Source organism: Podarcis cretensis (assembly GCF_951804945.1).
Source record: "Podarcis cretensis genome assembly, chromosome: 3".
NCBI classification, from domain to species: domain Eukaryota; kingdom Metazoa; phylum Chordata; class Lepidosauria; order Squamata; family Lacertidae; genus Podarcis; species Podarcis cretensis.
This window is the reverse complement of record NC_137172.1, coordinates 7,674,123-7,694,651: the sequence shown is the minus strand read 5'-3', so window position 1 is coordinate 7,694,651 and position 20,529 is coordinate 7,674,123. Positions and strand designations below refer to the sequence as shown.

At 43.5% G+C, this 20,529-nt stretch overlaps 1 long non-coding RNA gene across 1 annotated transcript in view; it reads right to left on the bottom strand.

The window, feature by feature from the left end:
- Positions 1 to 861: 861 nt before the first annotated feature.
- The window catches only part of LOC307211991, a 31,964-nt gene continuing 12,296 nt past the window's right edge, over positions 862 to 20,529 (bottom strand). Inside the window, exon 3 of the long non-coding RNA XR_013836696.1 lies at positions 862 to 1,125. This is a non-coding gene — a long non-coding RNA (uncharacterized lncRNA). The remainder of the gene's footprint in view (positions 1,126 to 20,529) is intronic.

Genomic DNA, 20,529 nt, shown 5'->3' with positions numbered 1-20,529 from the left:
TTCTGTAAATCTGGGACCCTCCCTGGAAAATAGGGACACTTGGAAGGGTGGTGTGTGTGAGGGGGGTGGATAGGAAGAGGGAGAGGGAGAGAGAAATAACTGCTTGAGAAACTCTTTTGGAAGGCAACCTTCAGAGCAGCATTTCTTGCCATGCTCCCTTTGAAATGTGGGCCTCAGAGGGCTGGCCATGGATCAGTGTGGCCATTGGCTTGATAAAGGTTGGCAATGGGGAAGAGATGGATAAGTGTTTTGAATTAGAAACGGAGAGAGTAAGCCATTATTTGTGGATCCACAGACAGAAAGAAAATAAATGCTTCAAATTGTTCTGTTGAAGATGAACTTTTTTTATTAAGGTTTTGCAGGAGAAAAAACACAGAATGATCAATCAGTGCAAATAACACACCCCATATTGCATGTTTGCATTCACAATGACCAAAGACTTTTTACCCTAGTGTGTCTGTCTAAAGATCCATATGAGGTTGTGGTGATCTACAGGGATCACAATTAACATGGGATATAAGACAATGCCACATAGTACTTGCAGAGTGCCAGAGAAAGAGAGGGACTGGGAGGTATGGACATAAAACCATAATTAGTGATGTTTAGAGTAGACCTATTACAATCCATTGTCCTTCTCCTAGCATGATTGGAAGCCTTGCTCCACTCCAAACCAAAAGGTGCATGAAAGAGAAGACTTTTAAAATATGCATGTTATAATGCATATCACAAGGCAATAGATAATACATTTCACTTTATGTATTTTTATAACAAATATTCCTCAATTTAATACATAACTTTTAATAAATCTAGAAAAACAGATTATTATTAAAAAATATTTTCCTTATCCATCTTTCAACACCATTGGTTTTCAATGTCACAGCAGAGAAATCCCTTTTTTAAACGTTTTATTAACTATTGGGAGTTTGTTTCATTTCCAGAATGTTGCGTACAGAACTGTGAGAATCGAGGAAGGGGTCGATTTTCTCCAGCACTTAAATCCTTTGCAGTTCAGATAAGCAGCTCTTCACCCTTGACTCCAAAGCTGATCTCAGCCATTTCAGAAGTAGACAGAGAAGAATATCAGAGGTCTTGCATAGACTGTACTTGGCTCATTGACTCCAAGAACTACCGAAAGAAAAGACAGATCATGAATACCCAACTCTGGTCATACTTTGTCTGAGACACTCTTAAATGGCAAGTCTCTACAATTCCCACACTCTACAGCTGTACAACCTAACCTAAGACAATGATATAATAATAATAATAATAATAATAATAATAATAATAATAATAATAATTTATTATTTATACGGCGCCCATCTGGCTGGGCCTCCCCAGCCACTCTGGGCGGCTTCCATAGAAAGCAAAAATACAATAAAATATCACACGTTAAAAACTTCCCTGAACAGGGAATATACTGATAAAGTTACAATTAGGAGCTGTCTTGATTCTAATCTCTCCTTATGGGACAAAATAAACGAGGCAGTGACGTAATGGTTATGCTTCATCTCATATTAACTGAGACAGTTTATCTAATTATTGACTCACAAAATTGTGGTCTGTATTGGTAATGACGATGGGAGTAAGGAGTTTTTCAGGCATCCTGGTCCAGACATCATTTGTACTTCTGGGTACAAATGAGTAGGATTCTATTGATGAGTTCCTAGAATTAGGAATTTTCAGAGGGGTAGACATTATAGTCTCTTGCAGGAAAAAAACAACTGGAGTCTTGGAGACTAGCTATAATTGATTGCAGCATAATGGACTTCACAGACTCTAGCCCACTTTGTCAGACGTGTGAAGTGAAAACTTGGGTGGCATGTATATAAATGGGAGCATTTCATGTGGGAATTGAATGGCAATGACTTGCAAGGATTACAGTTGGCGACAAGGGGTTTATATGTCAGACAGCCACGTTTTCAACCCTTTACAGCAGCAGACTGGAGACAGAATCATAGAATTGTAGAGGAACCATGACATAAGAGTAGCAGCATCCAACATTATGTAACTCTTGAAAAACTCAAGCCAAAAGAGGACGCAGCGTAGGGGAAAGTGTATGTGGGGAAAGCAGCCAATTCTTCACATTTCTACCATTCAGTGCTCATTTGGTGGGGCTGAGCTTGAATAAAAGTACCCCATGTTAAATCAAGAAAGTGCCTTAAGATGTTTGTACAGAGATAGGGATTTTTTAATTATTATTATTGAGGCATGTCTTGGGCCTTATAATCTGACCTTATACCATTTGTAAATATGTTGCATTCTGTTTGACTGTTGTTTTTATTGGATTTATTGATAGGTAATGATGTTTTCCATGGTTACCTTGTATGCTTTGTTCTCTCTCTTACTGCTTTTAACTGTCCTGAGCACAATTTGGTGACAAATTGGTGGAAAGGCCAGATACAGATTGGATGGATGGATGGAGGGATGGATGGATGGATGGAATGAATGAATGAATGAAAAGAGTGTTGGAATAGTTGTTGGATCGATGAATGGATTGATTGATTGATTGATTGATTGATTGAATGAAAAGAATGTTGGAATTGTCCAATTGAAAACATGATTGCATTAAGACCCCTGTGGGGAGGCGCAGTGCCCCAAACCTGGTTTCCTGGCAGCAAGATCACTGCTGCAGATCAGGAAAGCAAGAGGGGATGGCATGGCAGTGGAAAGGTTCGGGTGGTTCAGGCACACTGGTGGAGCCAATCTGATGCCCCCAGCAGTATGCCTCAACTATGCTAACCTTGCCACCACACTGCCCGACACCATCCTGGTGACAGTTGCATTACCTTTTGCAGCACACTAGATGACTGTCGTGGCATGTTCCCCCAGTAAGTTCTGTCAAAGGGGGGCATCGTCGAATTGCACAAAAACCTTCTGTAAGCGTGCATTCCATGGTATCATCTGCAGGATATCCAGGCCTTCCTATTACAATAAAAAAAGAGAAAGGGAAAGAACCTCCTGAGTTGGCTTGTAGGAGCTGAGTAGGGGAAATACAGGGGGCAGAGCAGAAAACTTTTTTTGCGAACGCTCCTGGTCTGCAATACCTCGTCTCACACCCTCGTCCTTCCACAGCGAAAGAAGCTTGCCCTCTCCTGAGCTGTGCAAACTACTTTAGTGCTGGAGGCACTTCTGTTCCTGTTTTGCTTTCTTTCTTTTTTTAATTGTGATTATGGCTTGTTAATGCTCTTAAAAAGAAGAAAGGTTATTTCCCCTGCCCTCCTGCCCTCAGAACTGCTGTTAATAAATTACCAATTGAGTGAGACCTGCAACAAAATGTTGCATTGTGGGTTGGCTCCTGCTCAAGATTCCAGAAGGAGGCCATGCCCTGTGCCAGGATACTTCATTCCACTCTTCCTTTTCATGATTTTATGTCCCCCCACCAAGATATTGTTATTATTAATAATACTAATAATAAGGATGCACAGGGGGATGACCTCTGTAATTATATAGGACATTAATGTTATTGATATGTTAAAAAGGTAAAGGTAAAGGACCTCTGGCAGTTAAGTCCAGTCACAGACAACTCTGGGGGTGTGGCGCTCATCTCGCTTTACAGGTCAAGGTAGCTGGCATTTGTCCGCAGACAGTTTTTCCGGGTCATGTGGCCAGCATGACTAATGCGCTTCTGGCAAAACCAGAGCAGTGCTCGGAAACACCATTTACCTTCCCGCCAGAGTGGTACCTATTTATCTACATCCACTTTTTTGGCGTGCTTTCGAATGGCTAGGTTGGCAGGAGCTGGGACCGAGCACCGGGAGCTCAATTGATATGTTAAGACCCTGTAAATCATTGGAAGCACTGCTTATTACTACACCTGCAATTTGCCAAGGCCTTAGGACCACTTTCCAATCCTCCTTTCCTGCTTTCTCTGGAGTTCAAGGGGACAGCAGGAGGGGTTCCCAGCCCTTCAACCTCACTAATGAATCCCTGTGCGTAGCCAATCTGATGCCTTCACTGAACCATGCTAACCTCGCACGTCAAAGTGCAAGTAGATAAATAGGTACCACTCTGGCGGGAAGGTAAATGGCGTTTCTGTGTGCTGCTCTGGTTCACCAGAAGCAGCTTAGTCATGCTGGCCACATGACCTGGAAGCTGTAAGCCGGCCTCCTTGGCCAATAAAGCGAGATGAGTACCGCAACCCCAGAGTCGGTCACGACTAGACCTAATGGTCAGGGGTCCTTTTACCTTTACTTATGTACCTTCAATCAATTTGGAAAGAATAGTTGAACACAGAGTGGGGAACTTGGCTTGATTTAGCTAACCAAGTTGTCTTCTAGCAGTGCTGAGTGTGGGTTGGTGAAAGTAAAGGATTTTCTTTGGGAAATCAATTCAGGATCGGTGGTTGTGCTATCAGCTTCAGGAGCTGCCTTGCTCTCAATATGCTCTGCTTGTATATTTGTAAACAAGCATACATTGCAAAGACACTAATAATTGAAGACTTCCGGAGGCGGCGCCAACTGCAATGGCTGTCTCCTTCTAGCTCTGGAAGGGGAAGCTCCACGGAAACGGGTCGTCCGCTACGGCGAAGCGGAGACCCTTGCAAAAAAAATCACAGGCAGAAGGAGCCTTGCAAAGGGACCCCGTAAGGGGCTCCGGAGTGGAACGGGAGTCTGGCGCGGTGCTGAGAGTCAATCGCTTTTTCCGTGGGGTGAAGCCGCAAAAGCTGTTGCCGGAGAGCGCTGTCCTTTTTCCTGTGACCATTCGGCTGTCAAATAACTACCCGTGAGTCGGTGAAGTTTAAGAATTTGGGACTTAAAGGGAAAAAAAGGATTAATTTGGCACTGAAGCGGGAAGGTGTAAACAGGAAGTCCGCCTTCCGTTTCTGTATATAGCTCAAAGCAAAGACTCTTAAAGCTAATGACCTGGAGAGTGGTGCTTTAAAGTTCCAAATCTGAACATCAAAGCAGAAGAACTCCCCCCTGCATTAACAAAGGGGGGGGGAGGGAAACTGATTGTCTTCCTTTTATTTGTGGAGTAAAATAAAGAAAACTATTCAACTCCCGAGAACGGACTGCCAGGCTATTTAGAACTGTTACATTTGAGATCCGCACTCCATATAGACATTGTAACTTTCTTAAGAATCAACTGGGCAAAAGAGTAACTCTTTGAGATTGCAAAAGTGAAACTGTGAAGGTTTTCTTCGGATTTGAAACTGTTGCCTGTTTATTGAAGAGACAATTTGGAAAGTTTGATAAAGCTTTTAAACTGTAACTAAATGACTGTTATACTGTCCCTAGAGGAGTATTGAAATTGTGCACTCAACTGGGGGATTTTTCCATTCTTGACCTTTGGCGTTTTCCCACGGGAAGAGTCTACTGTGGGATTGACCTTGACTTATAGACAGAAGTGTGATGACTGGTAGGATAACAAGATCGGCCAACACTAAAGCCGAGCAGCCCAGTATAATTTCCCCGCAATGCAGATCATCTGTCCCTGGCCCTCCTGTTACACAGAGGGAAGATTTTACACAAGCTGGACTAAAAGGAATGGCTTCAGAAGGGGATTTTACTTCAGTGCTAAATAAAATTTATGAAAGATTGGAAGTTATAAGTAAACAAGTTACTGAACAATCAACTAAAATAGACCAAAATACTGCCAGTATTAACAACTTGGGGCAGAAGGTGAATTCTAACAAGGACTCTATTGGAAAATTACTGGAAGAATCTGCGTCTAATCAAAAAATAGCTGAGGAGGCAAAAGAAAAAGCAGTGGCTGTAGAAGAAGAAATAAAACCAATCCGCAAACAGATTGGGGACCACCAAGCACTTCTTTCTATGACTGAATTGAGAGATAAACAGAATAATTTGAGGATCAGGGCAGTTCCAGAACTTGAAAAAGAGAGCCTAAGTAACTACCTCCCACAGGAATTTGAAGCATTTTGGGATCTGGAGGTGGAGGAAGACTTCAAGATAGTAAGTGCGTTTAGACTTGGGAAAGGAGGGAGGAAAAACAGGGTGAGAGACTGTTTGGTTACCTTCCGAACGAAAGAAGAGAGAGATAAAATACTGAGTGCGCACTTCAAGAAGACCTTGGAAATTAATGATTCAAGAGTGGAAATCTTTAAGGACATTCCGAAACATTTATTGGATCTCAGAACTAACTACAGAGACTTGGTGGCCCTATTGAGAAGAAACAGAATTGTCTTTAGATGGGAATTCCCCCGGGGCTGTCCTTTACTTTCAAAGGGAAAAAGTTTAAAATAAGATCAGTGGAAGATAAGGAAGAATTCTTGAGAGACTACGAAGAAGACCTTCAAAAAGGAGATTTAGAAGTACCAAGATCTTTGAAACAAGGAGAACTTGAAGAGGTATCGATACCTTTGGGGTTGGACAAATTAAGCAAAGTAATACCACCATCAGAGGAAGAAGAACTTTTGGGAGCAGTTGGAGGAAAATAGAAAAACACGTCATGTCTCTGCAATTATTAAGTTGGAACATTCACGGTTTGAATTCCCCGGAGAAGAGGAGGAAAGTTTTTCATTTATTAAAAAAGGAACAATTGGACTTAATTTGTGTACAGGAAACTCATGTGACTAGGCTACATAGAAAAGTATTGATTAATAAAAGATTGGGCCAAGAGTTTATTTCATCGGACAAGGTTAAAAAGAGAGGAGTTGTTATCTATGCTAAAGAGAGCCTATCACCAAAATTTGTTTTTAAAGATGAACAAGGAAGAACCGTGGCAATTGAAATTCAATCACAAGGAGAAACATTTTTGATTGTAGGAGTTTACGCACCAAATGAGGGGAAATCGGAATTCTACAAGAAATTGCATGAGACATTGTTGGATTACATGGACTGCAACATCATTATGATGGGAGATATGAACGGGGTGGTATCTACAAATATGGACAAGTCGCAGAGACAGTTTATAACTAAAGACGGCAGACTACCGAAAACCTTTTTTGAAATGACTGACAATATGGACTTGATTGACATTTGGAGAACTAAGAACCCCCTTGGAAGGGAGGGTACATTCTTCTCTGAAGCCAAAATGACATGGACAAGAATTGACCAAATATGGATAACTAGAGGTCTGGTACCTAAGACACGAAAAGTGGAAATTTGCCCAAAAACTTGCTCTGACCATAATGCAGTAAAGATGGAGATGAAACTAACACCAATCAGTTCCTTTAGATGGAGGATGAATGAAACCTTATTTAGAGACCAAGAGATTACCAAGAAGGCCCAAAAAACCTTGAGAGACTATTTTGAGGTAAATCTGAAAACCACGGTTGAAAAAAGAGGAATCTGGGACGCAAGCAAAGCAGTTATGAGAGGGATTCAACAGAATGCAATAAAAAAGAGAACTCAAAATGAGAAAAAAGATAAAATTTTGGAAAAAATAAAAGAAGGAGAGAAGAAATTAAGAGCGAAACCAAAATCTCAAGAGATTCTGAGAGAAATTAAGTTATATCAAGTACAATATATGAAAGTGATAAATCAGGAAGTACAATGGAAAATTAAGCAGATGAGACAAAAGACATTTGAATCGGCTAATAAATGTGGGAAGCTGCTAGCTTGGCAGTTGAAAAAAAGACAGAAACTAAACACTATTACAAATCTAGAGGTGGAAGGAAAGAACATTCAGAATCCATTGGAGATTAGAAGGTGCTTCCAGGGATACTTTAAACAACTTTACACACAAGGGCCACAAAAAGAGATTGATATAGATCAATTCTTAAGAACAAATGGACTACAAAAAATCTCTCAAGAACATAAGAAAATGTTGAACTATAAAATTACAGAACAGGAGGTTGAAGGTGCCATTCAGAATATGCAGCTAGGCAAATCTCCAAGGCCGGACGGACTAACCTCAAAATACTATAAGTCTTTGAAAGATTGGTTAATTCAACCACTAAAGCAGGTTTGCAATGAGATTTTGGAGGGGGAAAAGGCGCCTGAGTCATGGAAGGAGGCTTTTATTACACTTATACCGAAAACTGAGTCTGAAAAGACACAACTTAAGAACTACCACCCCATATCCTTGTTAAATGTGGATTACAAAATTTTTGCTGACATTTTGGCCAACAGACTAAAAAAGTTATTAGTTGAAGAAATACACAAGGACCAAGCTGGCTTCCTCCCAGGTAGACACTTGTCTGATAACACGAGGAATATAATTAACATTTTGGAGATGTTACAGGGAATGGGGGTGGGACAAGGGTTTGAAAATGGTATAAGTGCAATTTATTCAGAACAAAAGGCTAAGTTGATAGTTAATAATGTGGTGACAGAAGAATTTAAGATAGAAAAAGGGACACGACAAGGCTGTCCTATTTCCCCACTGCTTTTTATTTCAGTCCTGGAGGTTTTGCTGAATATGATTAGGAGGGACCGTCTGATCAAAGGTATTCAGGTCGGAGCAAAACAATACAAATTGAAAGCCTTTGCAGATGACCTAGTTTTGACGTTACAGGAGCCAGAATCTAGTATGAAAAGGGTATTAGAACTGATTCAAGAATTTGGTTATGTGGCTGGATTTAAATTGAACAAGTCAAAAACTAAAGTGTTAGAGAAAAATCTTACACCGATTGAGAAAGAGAGGTTTCAGAAGGAGACAGGTCTGACTTTGGTTAAGAAAGTAAAATATTTAGGGGTTAATATGACTGCTAAGAACCTAAATTTATTTAAAGATAATTTATTTAAAGAAAATGTTGGGCAGAAGTGAAAAAAGACTTAGAAATATGGTCAAATTTGAAGCTTTCCTTGTTGGGTCGAATTGCAGCTATAAAGATGAATGTATTGCCAAAAATGTTATTTTTGTTCCAATCATTGCAAATTGTGGACAAAATGGACTGTTTCAAGAAGTGGCAGAAAGATATCTCTAGATTTGTCTGGCAGGGCAAGAAGCCCAGAATAAAATTTAAAATATTAACTGATGCAAAGGAAAGAGGCGGATTTGCCCTGCCGGACCTTAAACTTTACTATGAATCAGCAGCATTCTGCTGGCTGAAAGACTGGCTGCTTCTTGAGAACACAGACATTTTGAACTTAGAAGGTTTCAATAATGCTTTTGGGTGGCATGCATATTTGTGGTACGACAAGGTTAAAGCACATAAAGCATTTAAAAACCATATTGTCAGAAAAGCATTGTTTAATGTCTGGATAAGATATAAAGACTTATTGGAAAATAAAACCCCAAGGTGGTTGTCACCAATGGAAGCAAAAGCTTTTAAAAGACTCAATATGGAGGCCAAATGGCCGAAGTATTGGGAAATATAAGAACAAGAAGGAGACAAACTGAAATTGCAGAGTTTTGAGAAATTAAAAGATAAAGTGCGAGATTGGCTTCATTATTTTCAAATAAGAGGCCTACAATTCGGACAAAAAAATTGGCTTCCAGGTGGAGAAATCAAAATTGGAAACAGAATTACTAGAACCCAAAACTAAGATACTATCAAGAATGTATAACTTGCTGTTAAAATGGAACACGCAGGATGAAACGGTTAAATCAGCTATGATTAAATGGACACATGATATTGGTCATAACATTATGTTTGCTGACTGGGAACAGTTATGGACCACCGGTATGAAATTCACGGCATGTAATGCCTTAAGAGAGAATATTATGAAAATGATATACAGGTGGTACATGACACCAGTCAAGCTTGCAAAAATATATCATTTGCCCGAGAACAAATGTTGGAAATGTAAAGAGAATGAAGGTGCATTCTTTCACCTCTGGTGGACGTGCCCAAAGAGTAAGGCTTTCTGGGAAATGATCTATAATGAAATGAAAAAGGTGTTTAAGTACACCTTCCTGAAGAAACCAGAGGCCTTTCTCCTGGGCATGGTCGGCCAATTGGTGCCAAAGAAGGATAGAACTTTTTTTATGTACGCTACAGCAGCAGCAAGAATACTCATCGCAAAGTATTGGAAGACACAGGATCTACCCACTCTGGAAGAATGGCAGATGAAAGTAATGGAATACATGGAACTGGTGGAAATGACTGGCAGAATCCGAGACCTGGGAGAAGAGCTGGTGGAAGAGGACTGGAAGAAATTTAAAGACTATTTACAGAAACAGTGTAAAATTTATGAATGTTAAAATGATGTTGGATTAAAAATAAGTGGTATTAGTGACAAAGTTAGAAAGAGTATGCAAAAATGAATTTATGGATGAAAATATTGGAATTGTGATATGTTAAGGAACAAAGTTAAAGATGATAAATGGAAAGAGTGTAAGGATTTGCTGATTTGATTTTGTAAATGGGAATACAAAAAGGGGAGGTGTGAGGAGGTCAAGAAAATAAGGATATGAGCTTCAAAGTTAGAAAAAGAATGATGGATTTTTTCTTTCTTTTTATTTTTATCTATTTTTTGTGTTTTGTGAATTTTTGTGTTTTGTGTTTTTTCTTTTTTGTTGTATTTTGTTAAAAATTTTAATAAATATTTATTTAAAAAAAACAAAGATAATAATAATAATAATAATAATAATAATAATAATAATAATAATAATAAATTTTATTTATATCCTGCCCTCCCCAGCCGAAGCTGGGCTCAGGGCGGCTAAGAATCGAAATAATCCAACGATTCTAAAAACATTTCATTATAAAAATTAATTAAAATCAAATTGATGGCAACCAATAAGCAAAATTCTGTGCAGATTGCCAGAGGAGGGGGGTCAGGCTGTGCCCTGACCAAAGGCCTGGTGGAACAGCTCTGTCTTGCAGGCCCTGCGGAAAGATGTCAAGTCCCGCAGGGCCCTAGTCTCTTGTGACAGAGCATTCCACCAGATTGGAGCCGCGGCTGAAAAGGCCCTGGCTCTAGTTGAGGCCAGCCTAACCTCTCTGTGGCCTGGGATCTTCAAGATTTTTTTATTTGCAGACTGTAAGTTCCTCTGTGGGACATACCAGGAGAGGCGGTCGCGTAGGTACGAGGGTCCTAGGCCGTATAGGGCTTTAAAGGTTAAAACCAGCACCTTAAACCTGATCCTGTACTCCACCGGGAGCCAGTGCAGCTGGTATAGTACTGGATGAATGTGATCTCGCAGCGAAGACCTCATAAGGAGTCTCGCCACGGCATTCTGCACCCGCTGGAGTTTCTGGGTCAGTCTCAAGGGTAGCCCCACGTAGAGCGAGTTACAATAATCCAGTCTGGAGGTGACCGTCGCGTGGATCATAGTGGCTAGGTCAGGGCGAGAGAGATAAGGAGCCAACTGCTTAGCCTGGCAGAGATGAAAATATGCTGCCTTTGTTATAGCTGTAATTTGCGCCTCCATAGAGAGGGAGGTATCGAAGATTACACCCAAACTCTTAACGGACGATGCTGGCACTAATTGCACCCCCGCAAGAGATGGGAGTTGCCCCCTCAATCCCATATCGCCCCGTCCCAGCCAGAGGACCTCTGTCTTTGAAGGATTTAACTTCAACCGGCTCCCACGTAACCATCCAGCCACAGCTTCCAGACATCTGGTCAGTGTGTCTGGGGCTGAGTCAGGATGGCCATCCATCAACAGATAGAGTTGGGTGTCATCGGCATACTGATGGCAACCCAGCACAAAACTCCGGACAAGCTGGGCGAGGGGGCGCATAAAGATGTTAAAAAGCATCGGGGAGAGAATCGCACCCTGAGGCACTCCACACAACAAGGAGTGGCACGATGACAATTCCCCCACAAGTGCCACCCTCTGTCCCCGACCAGAGAGAAACGAGCGCAGCCATTGAAGGACTGTGCCCTGAATCCCCACGTCGGCAAGGCGGTGGTCCAGGAGTTCGTGATCGACCATGTCGAAGGCTGCTGACAGGTCTAGAAGAATCAGCAGCCCTGACCCGCCTCGATCCAGCTGCCTGCGGAGATCATCTGTTAGGGCGACCAGAGCCGTCTCGGTCCCATGACCAGCGCGGAAGCCGGACTGGAATGGATCCAGATCTGATGTTTCATCTAGAAACCTACCAAGCTGTTCAGCAACCGCTCTCTCAATCACCTTACCCAGGAATGGAAGATTCGAAACTGGGCAGTAATTGGATAGATCTAAGGGATCTAATGATGTTTTCTTTAAGAGCAGGTGCACCACTGCCTCCTTCAGTTCCCCTGGGAATATCCCGGTGCCAAGGGACAAATTGATGATATCACCCGGGGGGCCCGCACCTCGTCTGGACACGCTCTAATCAGCCAAGACGGGCACGGGTCAAGAGGACAGGTGGTGGGCTTTCCAGCTCGGAGGAGTCTGTCCACATCGGCTGGGGATATCTGGTCAAAGTGGTCCAATACTGGACCCGAGGACAGTCGAGGGGCCTCCAGTTCCTTTATTGTATCCAAATTGGCAGGGAGGTCATGGCGGAGCAACAGGACCTTCTCCGCAAAAAAGCTTGCGAATGCCTCACAGTTGTGTGTCAAATTGTTATTTAAATTTGGCTGTCCTTCAAGGGACGTTAAAGACCTAATTATACTAAATAATTGCGCTGGGCGAGAGCTAGCGGAGGCAATGGAGGCTGAGAAGTAGGACTTCTTAGCGGCCTTCACTGCCATCTCGTAGGTTTTCATTAAAACCCTATAAGATGTTCTTGAGGCTCTGTCACGGACACCCCGCCATACTCGCTCTAGCCGTCTGAGGTCCTGCTTCATTTTCCGAAGCTCCTCGGTAAACCAGGGAGCCCGGTTTCTGCGGGGTCGCAGAGGGCGCTTAGGTGCGATATCATCGATGGCTGCCAGGAGCTGGCTATTCCAGCCCTCAACAAGCTCAGTCAATGAGTCGCCAGGGGGAGCAAGGTCCCGCAAGGCCTGATGGAATCTATCAGGGTCCATCAGCCTCTGCGGGCGAGCCCAAATTGGCTCGCCACCTAAGCAGGGTGGGGGTGGAAAATCAATCCTGGCTTTCAGAGCGTAGTGATCAGACCATGGCACCTTCATCAAAGGAGACATGATCACATCTATACCGACGCCAAAGATCAGATTCAGCGTGTGGCCTGCTTGATGTGTGGGGCCCGAAACAAACTGGGAGAGCCCTAGTGTCGCCATGGAAGACACCAGGTCCAGAGCCTGTGAGGAGGGAGTGGCATCAGCATGGATGTTGAAGTCCCCCAATACTAATAGGTTAGGGAACTCCAAGGCCCAGCCAGCCACCGCCTCTAGCAGGCCTGACAGGGTGGCTGCTGGTGCGCTAGGTGGCCGGTACACCAGCCAGACAGCCAGGCTCACCTCGGAGCCCCACACTAGGCCAACACATTCAATGCCGGGGATCGATGGCGATGGTAGAGCCCTGAAAGAACAATCTTCCCGGATTATTAATGCCACCCCTCCCCCCCGGCCCACAGTCCACGACTGGTGGAGGACAGAGAAACCCGGGGGCGCCATCTCTTGTAAGATAACAGTTTCCCCTTCGCGCACCCAGGTCTCCGTCACACAAGCCAGGTCAACCCCCTGCGAGGTGAAGAAATCTCGCAGGGTGGCGGTTTTGTTGCCTATAGACCTGGCATTGCACAACACCAGTGACGGAGGTGAGTAATCCTTGCTCACCCTACCCTCGTCCTTCGGGATGGGGCGCAGATTGGAAGGGGTACGAGCATATCCATATCTCGAGCCCCTTCGCCTATGACATCTGCCCCCACCGCCATACCTCCCTCGCCCCTCCACGGTAGCAATCCCAAGCCTCATACCAACCTCCATTTACAAAATAGAAAAACAAACCAAACCAAAAACAATTATACCAAACAAAACCAATCCCCACCCCACTCAATATCCAACCCCAAACCAAAATAAAACGGAACAAAATAGGAATACACCATTCACGGTGGTACAAACAAAGTAAAAAGTAAAAACCCCTTTAAAACACTTTAAAACATATAAAAACATTTTAAACATTTGCTGCAGCAGCACCAGTGTCCTTAAAGCTGTAGCGGTGGCGGGTGTGGGCCCCGCCTCCTAGGTCTGGTGGAGTGGGCCTACAGGAGGGAGCGGCCTTCCTCAACACCCACGGTGCAGCAGCAGCGATGTTCCAGTGCCTCATGAGGCCTCTTAAGCTGTGGCAGTAGTGAGTCAGTCTAGGCCCCGCCCCCTGGGCCAGATGGAATTAGCCTGAGGAGGAAGCGGCCTTCCCCAACTCACAGTGCAGCAGCAGCAGCCTATTGGCCTATAGTGCTCTCTCACAATGAAGAAAGAGGTCCAGAGCCAGAGGTCATCCTTAAATTCCCTTCTCACTGGGAAGACACATACACGCACAAACACTTCTGTAAACCAAAACACCCACCACTTCCCAAGGCTGCTGATAAATAGCAGACATCTACCAAGCAAATTCGCTTTCATCTCTATTTGTCATTGAGACCCTATGGGTCTTTTAAGTGATCTTCTTACCTGTTACAGCTTGGGATGAAATCAGAACAATGGCAAAGATAAGGAAAAGGGTCTTCATGGTTGAAGCTCAATGCAATCCTTGCTAGAGACAGGAATCTGAAAGTCAGGTCAAGTAGAATTTGGCAGCTGAGGAGCTGGCTATTTATGAAGTTGGTGTGGAACCCAAGAAGAAAGGGGGGTTAATAATCCACTGAGAGTTACAAATTAAAGAGGTATTCAAGCGTATTACAAAACTACACCCCCCTCCCTTTGGATACATAAGGTGGCCAAAATGTCACAATTACGCAACATGGTGTTTTTTTCCATTCCCTAGTTGTTGGTGGGCTGTTTCCACAAAGGACTTTGGATTGGAGTAGAACAGAGGTGGCTTGCTGATTCAGACCAAAGTCCATCTCCTCCAGTTGTCTGCTTCCAGCAGATGTTCATAAGAAGGGCATTCCAACCTATGAACCCAATCTAGTTGAATTCTGGGTTGATCAGAATCAATCCAGTTCAGTTCAGGGTCCAGGATTCAGCCAGATTTGATGTACACCTCTAATTCTTATTGATGATGACTATACATTACCTCCAGTGGCAGAGTCCATATTCTTCTCTATGGCAGTTGCTATAGGACACAACCCAAAAAGTGCTACTGCCCCCCTGTCTTGCTTGATGGCATCTCATAGGGATGTGGTTGGCAACTAGAGGAATAGGATGCAGTAATACCTGGGTATTTTGCAGGAAGACCTGGGTATTTTGCAGGAAGACCTGGCTATTTTGCAGGAAGACCTGGCTATTTTGCAGGGTTGTTTTTTTATGTTCCTATGGAACTTATTTCCACAAGATGTGGTAATGACTACCAACTCAGATGGCCCTTTCCTGTGTTCCCACCAAGCCTACCTGAGAGAGTGGTGAGACTTAGAGAAGGTCCTACCTTCACATCTCTTTATAAAGCTATCTCATGAAGGCCGAATGCTTGCAAAACCAAATGCAGCACTCTAGTATTTTATTTTATCGAATTTTTTTAAAAATAGTGCGTGAAAGGCCTTGTTTTAAACTTCATGCATTTCAAATGTACTTTTTACATGCAACACACATGTTTTTATACCAGATAAAATCTTTTCAATGTTTTTCAATTCGTTCCTCCATAAACTACACATTTATGTACACAACTTTCATGTAAAATACATATTTTGGGGCACAGTTCTTGTGCATTGGTCAGCATTACAAAATCCGGAGAAGGGCCTGACCCAAATGGGATTACCCTTCTCATTCAGCATTCCTAATGTTTTGTTGTTGTTGTTTAGTCGTTTAGTCGTGTCCGACTCTTCGTGACCCCATGGACCAGAGAACGCCAGGCACTCCTGTCCTCCACTGCCCCCCGCAGCTTGGTCAGACTCATGCTGGTAACCTCGAAAACACTATCCAACCATCTCGTTCTCTGTCGCCCCCTTCTCCTTGTGCCCTCCATCTTTCCCAACATCAGCGTCTTCTCCAGGGAGTCTTCTCTTCTCATGAGGTGGCCAAAGTACTGGAGCCTCAGTTTCACAATCTGTCCTTCCAGTGAGCACTCAGGGCTGATTTCCTTCAGAATGGAGAGGTTTGATCTTCTTGCAGTCCATGGGACTCTCAAGAGTCTCCTCCAGCACCATAATTCAAAAGCATCAATTCTTCGGCGATCAGCCTTCTTTATGGTCCAGCTCTCACTTCCATACATTACTACTGGGAAAACCATAGCTTTAACTATACGGACCTTTGTTGGCAAGGTGATGTCTCTACTTCTCAAGATGCTGTCTAGGCCTGTCATTGCCCTTCTCCCAAGAAGCAGGCGTCTTTTAATTTCGTGGCTGCTGTCACCATCTGCAGTGATCATGGAGCCCAAGAAAGTAAAATCTCTCACTGCCTCCATTTCTTCCCCTTCTATTTGCCAGGAGGTGATGGGACCAGTAGCCATGATCTTTGTTTTTTTGATGTTGAGCTTCAGACCATATTTTGCACTCTCCTCTTTCACCCTCAATAAAAGGTTCTTTAATTCCTCCTCACTTTCTGCCATCAAGGTTGTGTCATCTGCATATCTGAGGTTGTTGATATTTCTTCCGGCAATCTTAATTCCGGCTAGGGATTCATCCAGCCCAGCCTTTCGCATGATGAATTCTGCATATAAGTTAAATAAGCAGGGAGACAAAATGCAGCCTTGTCGTACTCCTTTCCCAATTTTGAACCAGTCAGTTGTTCCATATCCAGTTCTAACTGTAGCTTCTTGTCCCACATAGAGATTTCTCAGGAGACAGATGAGGTGATCAGGCACTCCCATTTCTTTAAGAACTTGCCATAGTTTGCCATGGTCGACACAGTCAAAGGCTTTTGCATAGTCAATGAAGCAGAAGTAAATGTCTTTCTGGAACTCTCTAGCTTTCTCCATAATCCAGCGCATGTTTGCAATTTGGTCTCTGGTTCCTCTGCCTCTTCTAAATCCAGCTTGCACTTCTGGGAGTTCTCGGTCCACATACTGCTTGAGCCTTCCTTGTAGAATTTTAAGCATAACCTTGCTAGCGTGAGAAATTAGTGCAATTGTGCGATAGTTGGAGCATTCTTTGGCACTGCCCTTCTTTGGGATTGGGATGTAGACTGATCTTCTCCAATCTTCTGGCCACTGCTGAGTTTTCCAAACTTGCTGGCATATTGAGTGTAGCACCTTAACAGCATCATCTTTTAAAATTTTAAATAGTTCAGCTGGAATACCATCACTTCCACTGGCCTTGTTATTTGCAGTGCTTTCTAAGGCCCATTTGACTTCACTCTCCAGGATGTCTGGCTCAAGGTCAGCAACCACACTACCTGGGGTATATGAGACATCCGTTTCTTTCTGGTATAATTCCTCTGTGTATTCTTGCCACCTCTTCTTGATGTCTTCTGCTTCTGTTAGGTCCTTTCCACTTTTGTCCTTTATTATGGAAATCTTTGTACGAAATGTTCCTTTCATATCTCCTTCCTAATGTTAGCCCTCAATAAATCTACTCATGTCCTGAGTTATTTAACTATTGACGCAGGGAGTCACAAAATGTATTAGAACTCATATAGCTTGTTCTGAACTGGTAGTGGGCAGTTTCTACCAAAGACCTGGGATTGGAGGGAAAGGGAGGTGGGATAAAATATGCTGGGTTTTTTCCAGGTATTGCAACCATTTAATATGTTAATAAGTAGCAGTGACATTGAGAGAGAAGTGAGTTCAGCAGAACTCCAGGTTACAGAGTGTTCACAAATACTTCTGGGTATTTAGCGCAATGTTGTGGCTGTTGAATGGTTTCTTTAAATGTAAAGGTTCATCATTGTTCCACCCGATGTGTATGTCTTTTTTTTTTATATAAATCTTTTTATTAGTTTTCCAATTTTAAAAAAAACACAACAGAAACAACATACAAACAAACACATAAATTCATAATTTCTTAACCTTATTTTCATAAGCCTCTTTTCTCGGACTTCCCCATACCTTCCCTTTTTTGCATCCTTTTTTATTTTTAACAATTATTCAACAACCCTTTTAACCAATTAAATTTAAATTCATTCTCCTTTTCAATTTCACCCTAAATCAAACAAAATTTACCGCTGTAATTCTACGTCTTCCTCTCCCTTAGCATTTTAGCACTCCTCAATTTTATAGTAGCTCTTAAGATATATTTTAAACTTCTTCCAGTCTTCTTCCACAGTCTCTTTCTCTTGGTCACGGATTCTGCCGGTCATTTCTGCCAATCCCATAAAGTCAATCACTTTCGCCTGCCATTCCTCCAGCGTGGGTAGCTCTTGTGTCTTCCAATATTTTGCTAGAAGAATCCTTGCTGCCGTAGTAGCGTACAGAAAAAAGTTTTTATCCTTCCTCGGATGTGTATGTCTTTAAGCGGCCAGAGAAAGGGCCAGAGCAAAATAACGAGACCCAGCTTTACAGCTGTGAAACATAGCAGGTGCTGCTGAGTTGTACTGATTAAGGTGTGTCAGCATTTGGGTGTAGTATATAAGGAGCAGCACCTAGCTCTCCCATTACCCTGGGGGATGGGTTGGTGGTTGGGTCTGGTTTGTTGTTGATGTATTTAGTTTAAATGGAGTTTTTGTTTTTGTAATTAAAACCTTGTTTTAGTTATTTTTGAGTCCCTTTTTAATGCATGGTCTCCCCAGCAAGCTCTCTGCAGCGCTACCATACTGCAAATAGCCAACAGTGGCGAGGGGTGTGTGTGTGTGAGAAGAATGGCACTTTGAAAAAGGGGTAGATGTTCTGGGGGGTGCTTTGTCCATATATGTGCATCCTGTATCCTATTTGTGGAATGCCCTCCCTTGATGAAGTGTGTCTGTATCCTTCATTATTAACGTACAGGATGAATTTAGAAACATTCCTGCTCACCAAGACCCTCCCAAAATATGTGTGGCCATACCCCTCAACATTTCTCCAGTCAAAATAGGGATGTCTTATTCCATCATCGTCGTCGTCATCATCATCATCTGGTTTTCTGGATCCAATTCAATTAGGGTTTAGGCCTGGTTTAGGCACAGAAACCACTTTGGTCAACCTGTATGCAAGGCTGTAGCTAGGGGGTGGTGAGGTGGGCGCGCACCAGGGGCACAGGTGATGGGGGTGGTGCAACATCAGCTAAAAATATGTCCATTGATATAAAAATTGATTATTGCCTCATAAGAAATGGTTTTTAATAGAGGGTGAATTGAATGGGTGGAGGGGGGGAGGTGTTGGAGGAGAGGCAGAAAGAAGAGCTAATTTGTCCATGGCTTGGGGGCGCAATCTGGATGGTTCTTCCAGGGGTGCAAGATCACCTAGCTATGGTTCTGCCTATATGATGACCTCTGTTGAGAGAAAGACAAGGGAATCATGTCCCTGTTAATTGTTCTCGACCTCTCAGTGGCTTTCGATACCATCAATCATGGTATCCTGCTGGAGCGACTCTCCAAACTAAGGATGGGTGGCACTGCTTTGTAGTGGTTCCAGTACTACTTGGTTGGGTGTTCCCAGAGGGTATTACTGGGGGAGTGGTTTTCAGCCTTGTGGAACCTTCAATGTGGGGTTCTGTAGGGCTCAGTCCTATCCCCCATGTTGTTTAACATCTACATGAATCTGCTGGGTGGGGTTATCCAGAGGTTTGGAGTTCTTTGTCAGCAGTATGCTGATGACACTCAGCTCTATTTCTCCTTGACATCTGCAGGTGAGGCAGTGGAAGTGCCGGACCAGTGTCTTGCCTTGGTAATGGACTGGATGACTGAAGCTCAATCCAGATAGGACTGAGGCACTGTTACTGGGGGGTTCCCTAGGCCAGATGGGAGGGAGGTTGCCTGCTCTTGATGGGGTTACACTTCCTCTGAAGGAGCAAGTTCATAGCTTGGGGGTCCTCCTGGATCCTTTCTTGTCGCTTGAGGCTCAGTTAGCCTCAGTGGGTTGGAGTGCCTTCTATCAGCTTCAACTGGTGGGCCAGCTGCACCTCTATCTAGACAGGGATCCCTAACTACTGTTGTCTATGCTCTGGTAATGCCAAGGTTAGATTAATGCAATGTGTTATACGTAGGGCTGCCTCTGAAGACGGTTCAGAAATTTTAGCTGGTGCAGAATTCAGCAGCCAGGTTGCTCACCAGAGGAAGATGGTTTGAGCATATTACATTGATTCTGGTCCAACTGCACTGGTTACCAATTACTTTCCAGGCCTAATTCAAGGTGCTGGTTTTGACCTATGAAGCCTTAAATGACTCAGGAGCACAATACCTCAAGGACCGCCTCTTTCCATATGAACCTACCTAGATCCTGAGATCATCTTCTGAGGCCCTTCTTTGTGTGCCTCCTCCTTGAGAGGTCCAGAGGGTGGCAACATGAGAACGGGCCTTCTATGCAGTGGCTCCCCATCTGTGGAAGGGAAGTTTGCCTGGTGACTTCATTATATACCTTTAGGCGCCGGGTGAAAACATTCCTTTTTAACCAGGCCTTTGGTTGATCTGATTTACATACTACAGTGGTACTTCGGGTTACATACGCTTCAGGTTACAGACTCTGCTAACCCAGAAATAGTACCTCAGGTTAAGAACTTTGCTTCAGGATGAGAACAGGAATCGCGCGGCTTCGGTGCAGCAGCAGTGGGAGGCCCCATTAGCTAAAGTGGTGCTTCAGGTTAAGAACAGTTTCAGGTTGAGGGACTTCCGGGTTAGCGCCATCAACTAATGGTGGATTCCCTCTGAGCTCCGGAGGGAATCGGCTCTGCAGGATCGGGTC